Raw genomic sequence first — 9,687 nt, 5'->3', positions numbered from 1 at the left:
TGATGATCTTGACAAACCTTTGAGAAAGGGGCACTTGTTTCCAGGGAGCAGACTCAGAGGGACCAGCCACTTGGCCAAAGCCTCTGCTGGTTTTCCCTTTTTTTCCTGCCCCACACTTTCTCCTGCATGTGCTTTTCTTTCCGGAGATAAAAAGTAGGCGGGTAAAAAGCAGCAATTAAGAACGACTGACATTATCTCGGCTGGAACTCTCAGGCATGGCTGAAAAATCAGCTTCCCTTCTCTCCATCTTTAAAGCCCCTTCTTCACCACACATACTGTAAAGTCATTTTCTTTTTTTTTTTTAATTTTTTTTTCCAACGTTTTTTTATTTATTTTTGGGACAGAGAGAGACAGAGCATGAACGGGGGAGGGGCAGAGAGAGAGGGAGACACAGAATCGGAAGCAGGCTCCAGGCTCTGAGCCATCAGTCCAGAGCCTGACGCGGGGCTCGAACTCCCGGACCGCGAGATCGTGACCTGGCTGAAGTCGGACGCTCAACCGACTGCGCCACCCAGGCGCCCCTAAAGTCATTTTCAATGATTTCATTTTAAGCAGTCTAAAACATGTAAACTGTCGTTTCAAACTGTAGCTTCCAACTAATTTACCTGTAACATTTAATTGGAGCCGGGATACCCCTGTGTCTACTAAACATCAGAATAAGAATCATCATAATAAATACTTCTTGCATACTTATTATGTGTCAGGCCCTGTTATAAGTGCCTTACGTAGACTAACTCCGTGTTTCTCAACTTTTATTTCATTATTGCCCCGCTAAGGAAAAATTTTTAATTTAATGTAAATGAGCTAAGTTAAGTTGAATTTGAATTACATTTAATTTCTCCATAATGAGGACAATTAAATACTAGGGAATAAGTTTGTGTCGGGCAAGGTTGAGCGTTAGGGGACCCACAGACCATTATAATGTCTCAGATTTTTTTTCCCCCTCCGAGATGATATCCTCTTGTGGAGAATGCATGCGCTAACTCAAATCATCTGATGCTCTGACAGCTATAAGAGTTGGGTGCCATTATTAGTCTACCCATTTTACAGATGAGAAGACAAAGACCTGGAGAGCTTGAGCAACTTGCTGGAGGCATAGTTATTAAGTAGCCAAAGCTTTCAGTCTAGAACTTCTTCTTCTTTTATTTAACATTTATTCATTCATTTATTTTATTTTTTTTCTTAAATTTTTTTAACATTTATTCATTTTTGAGAGAGAGAGAGCATGAGCGGGGAAGGGGCAGAGAGAGGGAGACACAGAATCTGAAGCAGGCTCCAGGCTCTGAGCTGTCAGCACAGAGCCCGATGCGGGGCTCGAACTCATGAACTGCGAGATCATGGCCTGAGCTGAAGTCGGACGCTCAACTGACTGAGCCACCCAGGCGCCCCGACATTTATTCATTTTTGAGAGACAGAGAGAGACAGGGCATGAACAGGGGAGTGGCAGAGAGAGAGAGGGAGACACAGAATACGAAGCAGGCTCCAGGCTCTGAGCTGTCAGCACAGAGTCCAACGCAGGGCTTGGACCCACAGACCATGAAATCATGACCTGAGCCAAAGTCGGATGCTTAACCGACTGAGCCACCCAGGTGCCCCTAGTCTATACCGTCTTAAGCACTATACTGTGTTGCCTCTAACTCTTCAGTCATTCATACCAATGGCTACCTATATCTGCAAACACATTTTTGTACAGTTATCTCCCCTTATGCACTGGGACTATGTTCCAGGACCCCCAGGGGATGCCTGAAACTGAAGATTGTATCAAACCCTACATTTACTATTTCTTCCTCTACATACATACCCATGATAAAGTTTAACTTATAAATTAGGTGCAGGAAGAGATTAACAATAACTCATAATAACATGGGACCATTCTAACGATATATGATAATAAAAAATGTATGAATGTGGTCTCTGTCTCTCTCAAAATATCTTGTTGTACCACACTCACCCTTCCTGTGTTGACGTGAGATGATAAGAGGCCTACGTGATGAGAGGAAGGAGGTGAAGGACGTAGGCACTGTGATGTCGCATCAGGCTACTGCTGGCCTTGTGTCCGAAGGAGGATCATCTGCTCCCGGACCACAGGTGACTGCACCTGACCGGCAGGCAACTGAAACCGGGGAAAGCAGAACCGTGGATAAAGAGGGAGTACAACTGCATTTACAAAATAGTCATTGCCGATCGCAGTATGATCAAGGATGTCTGTGCGTGTTCCCCCTGGTTAACCTACGGTGCCAGCCGTGGCTTACTTAGCGATTCTCAGCATGAACCCTGGCTCGGCCCTTTTCGGAAGTTCCCCACCGTCTTACCTACATTCATCCTCCTGAGAGCTGTGGGGCTGTGGGTGTCATTGCCCTTGCTTTCCGGAGAAGTCAGAGAGGAGCCTCCAGAGAAGTCCGAGAGGAGCCGTGGGCTTAGGGAAGCTGCCTGCCGCCCCGGGCGGGAAACCAGTGACCGAGGCAAGCAGTCCAGACCATGTTCCAGGTACGTCCCGAAGCCCATGTGTCTCTGGTCACTTCCTGGATCATCTTCCGGCGCCGTCCACACTCTGGGTGGCCTTTCAACATCTCATCACTCGTTTGAAAATATGTCACTATCCTTCAGAGGTTTCCTTGAAATAATTCTAGATTCACAGACGTAACAGAGTGACTCAAGCTTACTGTCTGTGAAACCTCAGAGATCCATAGAAAGAGCTGTGCATAGCTTAAGGTGCAAACTGCATAAAAATATTGGGAGTCTCGCTGGAAAACACTGCTGTCTGGAGATCGGTTAGGAAGGAAAACAAAGTATCTTGGAACTTGGGCCGGATTACAACATAGAGGCGGTGTTGTTGGGTTTTTTTTCTTGGTGGCCTGCCTCTCGTTGGTCTTCCGCCCCTCCTGTATCTGTTCATCTTTCTCTTCTCTGCGTGCTCGCATGCCCTTCGTCAGTGATTCTCAGACGGACTCTCAGAGCCGTAATTCACAAGAAGTTGCAACAGGCCAATAATGACTTAAGTATTATTTCTCCCCAGAGGGTTTGCAATTTGGCAGAAATTGAAGCTTAGGGGATAAAATATTAGGGGTGACAACTTAGACTCGGGGCAGGGAAATTCCTGGGAGGACCTCACGAACCACTGGCATCTTTCCCAATGGCTGCTGTCCACAGACTCGCCCTAGGCCTATTTCTCGGGTTGTAAGTCACGTTGAGTGTGGGTGTCGTGCGGTTTCCTAGATCCCCACCTTTTCCGAGATGCGAGCTCCCGTGCTAAGTGAGGGCCACCTTCCTTTTCTGGTGTCTTGTTGGACGCCATATCTTGGCAGTCCTGGCAGAAGGATGTGGGCCGAGGGATGAGGGATGTGGCTTCTGCTCTTGGCTCCCCAGGGTGACCGTGTTGGTGGTCTTCTGTGTCTTAGTTTCGCCATCCGTTTTAGTGCAAAGGATCGGAACATTCTTGGAGGTCACAGAACGGAACAACGTGCTGTATAAACACCAGGGAGTGTTGTTACAATAACAAATTAGCGACCCTAGCTTAAGTTTCCCACACTTGATGACTTGTGGATGTACCAAAGGATCAGAAACTGTCCCCTGGGAGAAAGAAAGACCCTTCCTCCTATCTTCCTACAAGAATAGAGTGTTAGGATTTGGGCTACCGTCTCCCGAGAAATAGGCCTGCGTCTCCCTGTGGAAGGTGGAAATGATGGCTCCGGTAGGTTCTAGAATCCTGCTAATTAGCTGTCTTGTGGATCTCTGCCTCCGAGGTTCTAACCTGTCTAGCCTTTTGGTTTTCTCGTTCTAACTTTTACAAATCTCATTTTTTTTTTTTTGCATTTAAAACACCATATTGAAATACATGGTAATATTGATACGAACATTTTATATTAGGCAAGGAGAGAGAATATCTCTGTTTTAATAACCTGGCCTCTTATTAGAAACAAGCGTACACATCCAGAGTAACAATCGCTTGCTGGTGGTTGTATGGCATGACCGTTTCTCTTAGGTAACTTTGTCTTGAGATTGAAAACTGCCTTGTACATTCAAGAAGATTGTGAAAAGCAGCCCATCGTCAACGGCGAGTCTGAGGTTGACATTGGGGTAAGCCCACTCTGCTTTCTGTGATGCCTGGGTCACACCGACCTCCTGAAGGAGGCCCAGAATAAAGTCAGGCTTTGACCCAGTCCCGCCTCAGCCGTGCTCAGGACTCACCCTCCCCTCGCTCCTGCCCCAGTTGGTGTACAAGGGGGTTCGGGCATGGAGATGAACCTCGCTGATGGGGACATTTTTCTCTGCACACTTAGCAGCGGTTAGTTCGTCCAGACAAACTATACACAACAGCTGGAAGAAATTCTGCTCAGTACCCGTGCGTATCTTACGAATCGTGCGGCCTGGAGACGGCTTGATTCAGCGGAAAGGCATGAGCCTCAGGGGCCACAAACTTGTGGCCACTACCCGTGGGAGGTTCACAAGCTCGAATCTGTGCCTCAGTGCATTCTGTCTCGCGGGGCTGTTTTCCGGATGAATGGAGATAACGTACACGGAACTGTCTTTCCGTGGAAGACTGGACCCTTGATTCGGAGTCAGGAGAGCTCATCCTTCTGAGCTAATTCTTCAGTGAACATGTCGGGCAAATGAATTTAGCTCTGTGAGCAAACGTTTCCTTCTGTATAATCAAACGGACATGATAAGAAGAAGGACTCCTGGGAGTGTGAGGGTTAATTTAACTTATGCAAAGGACGTGTTGTAAATGTGAAAGCAGTGTATTCGTTCACTCCTTCATCCAGCCAACGCTCCACCTCTACTTTGGAGTCTTGCCCGCAGGGAGTTAGCCGTCGGGGGGTGGGGGCGGGGGCAGACACAGAAGCTCGGTGACCGCACGATGCAGTGAGGCCTCTGGTAGAGCGATGCCCACAACACGGAGGAACACTGAGAAAAGGGGAATCTGGAATATCTTCCCAGAGGAGGGGAGACCCTTGAACCAACCCTTAAGGGACAGGAAGTTGGCCTGCGGACAGGAAAATCGAAGGGGCACAAGGACGCTCTGAGGGAGAAGACTAGCAAAGTTTCAGAAAGCCACCGACCTATGGAAGGATTTGCGGGCACCCAGTTAACGTCTTGTTTGGTACCCCGGGGCCAGCAGGTGTACACGTTCCAGTGGTGGCTGCCCTTGGGGCCAACGTGGTGACCAGGGGACAAACTGAGACATTTGCCAGGTGAAACTTAAGAACCCTCGTAAGAGTCAGCTCCCATTGGTGTCATTTGCGGCCATAAACATTCAGCTTCAAAGACTGTTACTTGGACACTTGGGGTATGTGCAGGGCTCGGTCCTGGGCGAGATACAGGGGAGGAGTAAGAATGAGCAGACAAAGGTCAAGGACTCAAGGTAATGACAAGAGCTGTCTGTTACTGAGCACTCAGTATGGGTCTGACGTGGTTGTGTCCTGTAGTGACTCATTGAAACATTCCAAAGCCCTCGGAGAAGAGGGTCATAATCCTCATTCCATATAGGTTGAAATGAGCACTTTTGCACATAGAGCTGGTTTGTAGAGGATCCGGGATTCAGGCTCACGCGCCCAGCAACAAAGTCCACGGTCAAACTCCTGCCTTTGGTGGGTGCGGAAGACAGATGTGTAGATGACCCACTACATACAAGGCAAAGACGGGAGAGTGAAGGACGCTGCAGGAGATAATTAGAGAGGCTAGAGCTAGGGTCCTTTTTCCACTGTAAAATCAAACGAAAACCGACAAATCTTTGTTTTGCTTACATTTCTTAAACCGGGTCAGAAGAATCAATCAGAGCAATTGTCACATTCTAACAAGCCAGCGAGTTGGGGGAGATGAAAGCGTAGGGAGGAACGGGATTGGTGTGAAACAACCAGAGGTCAGGGAAGCTCGATAGACCAGACTTGTGTCGGATTGAAAAATCTGAGCGACCTCCCAAAGCTCTGTGGGCAGCTAATCACTGAAAGGAAACGGAAAAGAAGAAAAAAGAAAAAAAGAGAAGAAAGCAAGGCAATAGAGGGAAAGTATCAGAGGAAAAACTAATGTTAACATTCAGGGCAAACAGAGGGGCGTGTGATCACCGGGGAAAGGTCTGATTAAGGAAAGACCACGGAAGAGCAAAAGGAAATTTAAAACGCCCAGGACTGGAAGTGGAATCTTGTTAGCATAAAGGCCAATTTAGGCTTTTTACATATCACAGGGTTGCATTTCTGTGTTACGCCCCCTAATTGCAGTTTCAGAGAAGGTCAAAGGTGAGCGTCAGGGGCTCTCAGGACTCCAGCCCATTAATACCCAACAGCTGTTTCCCAAGCGCCTGCCAGGAGTTCCTTCTCGGAGCTTCCACGATGCTTAAGAATCATCCAGAACTTTGCAGACGATACCAGCACACCGGGCTTGAACCGCAATTGTGCTGGTCCGGCGGGGACCTCTCGTCTCCCTGCTCAGTGATGGATAAGGCTCTCTGCCCCCAAGTCATTGTCTAGCTCATAAGGGAAACTGAAATATGTCCACGATCAAGTAGGATGAAAAGTGGAAAGTGGTTCAGTGCCAAAGGGCTGCATCAGGCAGCAGCCGCTAATGAAACAGAATTGCTGTGTGGCTTGGGATCGTCCCTGACTCCCCTAGTTTTTGTTGCCGCTGAACTGAATTGAGTCTTTGTGATTGAGCTGAGCCCGAAGTCCACGCCTCCCTGTTGCATCCAGGGCCTGTTATGTGGCCTTATCTCCCATTCCTGGCAAGAGAGAGAGAGGCTGGCGTACCCGTACGCGGAAATGATCTGAGACTGCGTCGACTTCCTGGAAAGTGATTTGAGATCCAGAGAAAGTTCAAAAAATTTAAGGCCTCTCATCGATGAGGACCACCAATCAGTCACCAATGGCAGCTACCAGCCACAGGTGGCCATTATGCCCTTGGCACGGGGCTCGTATGTCTGCGGAACCGAAGTTTTAATTTTACTTGTTAACGTTAAATTTGAAAACTTACTCTTGACTCAGTTATCAGGAAACGTTTACGTGTGTTTGATACAGCTTGGATATGTGAGTCTATTTCACGGGTCAGTTTTATGGAATCTAAATAAAGATCACGTATTGCCGATGAAAATGTTGTCTCCCAAGTTGAGATGTGTTGTGTGAAACACATACTTGATTTCAAAGACTTAGAACCAAAAAACAGAACATAAAATATCTCATTTTGTATCGCAGGGCACTTGGGTAGCTCGGTCGGTTGGGCGTCCGACTCTCGCTCAGGTCGCGATCTCATAGCTCGTGAGTTCGAGCCCGACATCAGGCTCTCTGCTGACAGCTGGGAGCCTGGAGCCTGCTTCAGATCCTGCGTCTCCCTCTCTGTCTGCCCCTCCCCTGCTCGTGCTCTGTCGCTCTCCCTCTCTCCTTCAAAAATAAATAAACGTTACAAATTTTTTAAAAATTCAAAAAGTTTAATAACGTCTGTATTGCTCACATGACGAAACGGCTACAGTTTGGATGTACCGGGCTAAAGAATATCACTGAAATTTATGCCACCTGTTTCGTTTTGCATCCTTAACGTGGCCACTGGTGAATTTGAGATCAGCAACACGTGGCTTGCGTTCTCTTTTTATTGGATAGCACTGGTTCGGGCCCTGATGGCCCACAGTGCCTCCCGGCTGCGCTCACCACAGACGATAGGCACGGAGGACGCGAGGTTACTGCCCTGGCGGAGCGCGGGGTTCCTGCGGGAGGATGACAATAAATGGATACACATAAATAGTCAGCATGAGATCAGACTGTGGTAAGTCCTGGGAACCAGTTATGCCTGGGGAGGGGGGCTGCTGGAGCACCGGGTGGGGAGGGAGGCCACGTTTAGAGAGTATGGCTGGTGGCAGGAGGGGGTGGTCCTAGATAAAATGACAGTTGAGCCTGGAGGGATGAGGGAGAGCCGAGAGAGATCGTAGAAGGGGTCTCTGATCTGGGAGCCGAGGGGTGGTGCTCCCTGTGCTTCCCTTAGCTCGTTTTGAAAGACTCCTTGAGCTCCCGGGTCAAGAGGAGGATGTAGACAGAGCTACTGGCTCGCGACCAGGCCTGGCAAGGCTCCGATCCAGCTGGGCCGGGGGCCAGGCAGTCGGCCAGCGCATGGGGCGAGAGTCCGTTGGCAGATTCCTCTTCCTGGAGGAACCTGCTGGATGTTCAGGGCTAGGAACGCGACAGCGCGACTCTTCCATAGGAGTCAAAGCACTTTCCGTTTGGATGGCTGGGTATTCATAGCAGAATGCAGAGCAGGTTTAAACCGTGGCCCTGGGGTGTGCGCCTGGCACCTCCGTGCCGCCTCCCTTTGGAAAGGGACGGGATGCCCCGGGCTACGTAATGCATCGTGCTCTGCCCCAGGGGGTCTCAGCGGAGATTTGGAAGTGGACTGAGAACCAGCATTTGTGATGGGCACACATAATTTGCCCCATCTGTAGAGAGTGGCCCTATCAGCGGGGGTCAGGGAGCTGGTAAGACATCACCCCTGAGGCTGGCTGAGAATAAAAGGGGACCAACAAAAGCGATGAGTGACAGCAGAGTCCTGAACGGGCCTTTTGACATCCAGTGCTGGTCCTGTCTCACTTCATAAGAAACAGCATGTGTAATGGTTCACTGAGTGGGTTCTGGGGGCAGGTGTGGTCTGAATCCTGCTCTGTAGATTACTAGCTGGGGGAACACGGGCAAAGAACTAAACCTTTCTGAGTCCCAGTTTCCTCGTTTGCACGCTGCCAGTCCACCTCCTAGGGCCGTCACGGGGATTACACAACAGGATTTATATACCCTGTCTTACAGAAGGTCCCTGATAAAATGCGGCTATTAGCATTCGCACCGTTCTTATTATTTACCTTTCTCTTTTTTAATAAAAATGACCGTCTAAAAGCAAAGCTAAAAGATCGGACTAGGTCACGGCTCCCAGGTTAGTGTTTGGGGAATCTTTACCCGACCCAATCGAGAGATCACTCTGCTAACACCACTCTGGGGGGACAAAAATAACATAGTCTTGGCTCTTCTGGGCTACAGACTTTGGCAAACCCACGGAGATCACAGCTTTCCTCTGAAATGACTCTCAGATTTCTAGCTCCAACAATTTACGGTGAAAATCTAAGGAGCTTTCGTGTTTAGAATAAGCAACGTGGAAGAGGAGCTGTAGAGGGGCATCTTTACCTGAATCATTTCGTTGACCATGTCTGCTATACGGAGCGTCTTGACATGTCGCTCTTAAGCATCAGATCTTAGCCAACTTAACGAGGTGCAGACTTCGTGCCAGGCAAGGGAGAGGTGGCCAGTGTTAGGAGCATTTGCTTGAGTTCATTTTTACTTTGGGTTGAAGAATAATTCAACGGTCGTGTAGAACGTAGTGGAAAAGCATGGGCTTACGAGTAGGTGTGCGTGCCAGCTCTCGTACCCTCGTGGGTGACCTTGGACACTTTGCGTAGCCTTTTGAATCTCAGTTTCTCAGTCTGAGAAATGGGTATGGCATCCAACCTTTCCTTTTATGGAGAGGGTCAGAGGTTATATAGGTAGCGTGCCCAGGGCTGACGTTGTGGTTCTTAGCAAATCTGTGGACCCTGGAGGTTGCGTTGTTCTCCCGCATCTAGAGAGCACACTCAACCGTGCGTGGGTTAGGAGAAGGACGTGGGCCAGGAGACCAGACAAACTCTAAATTCCGTGCCTAGGTAGGTCACATCGTAACAGGATGAAAGTCCTC

General features: G+C 48.8%; 1 protein-coding gene across 1 annotated transcript in view; it reads left to right on the top strand.

Moving 5' to 3' along the window:
- Nucleotides 1-9,687, top strand: part of PCSK5 (proprotein convertase subtilisin/kexin type 5) — a 471,153-nt gene that overhangs the window by 63,754 nt on the left and 397,712 nt on the right. The window lies entirely within an intron of this gene.

The sequence above is a fragment of the Herpailurus yagouaroundi genome, unplaced genomic scaffold, assembly GCF_014898765.1.
Source record: "Herpailurus yagouaroundi ecotype Mexico unplaced genomic scaffold, PumYag 199, whole genome shotgun sequence".
NCBI lineage: Eukaryota > Metazoa > Chordata > Mammalia > Carnivora > Felidae > Herpailurus > Herpailurus yagouaroundi.
This window is presented reverse-complemented; position numbering and strand designations above follow the sequence as displayed.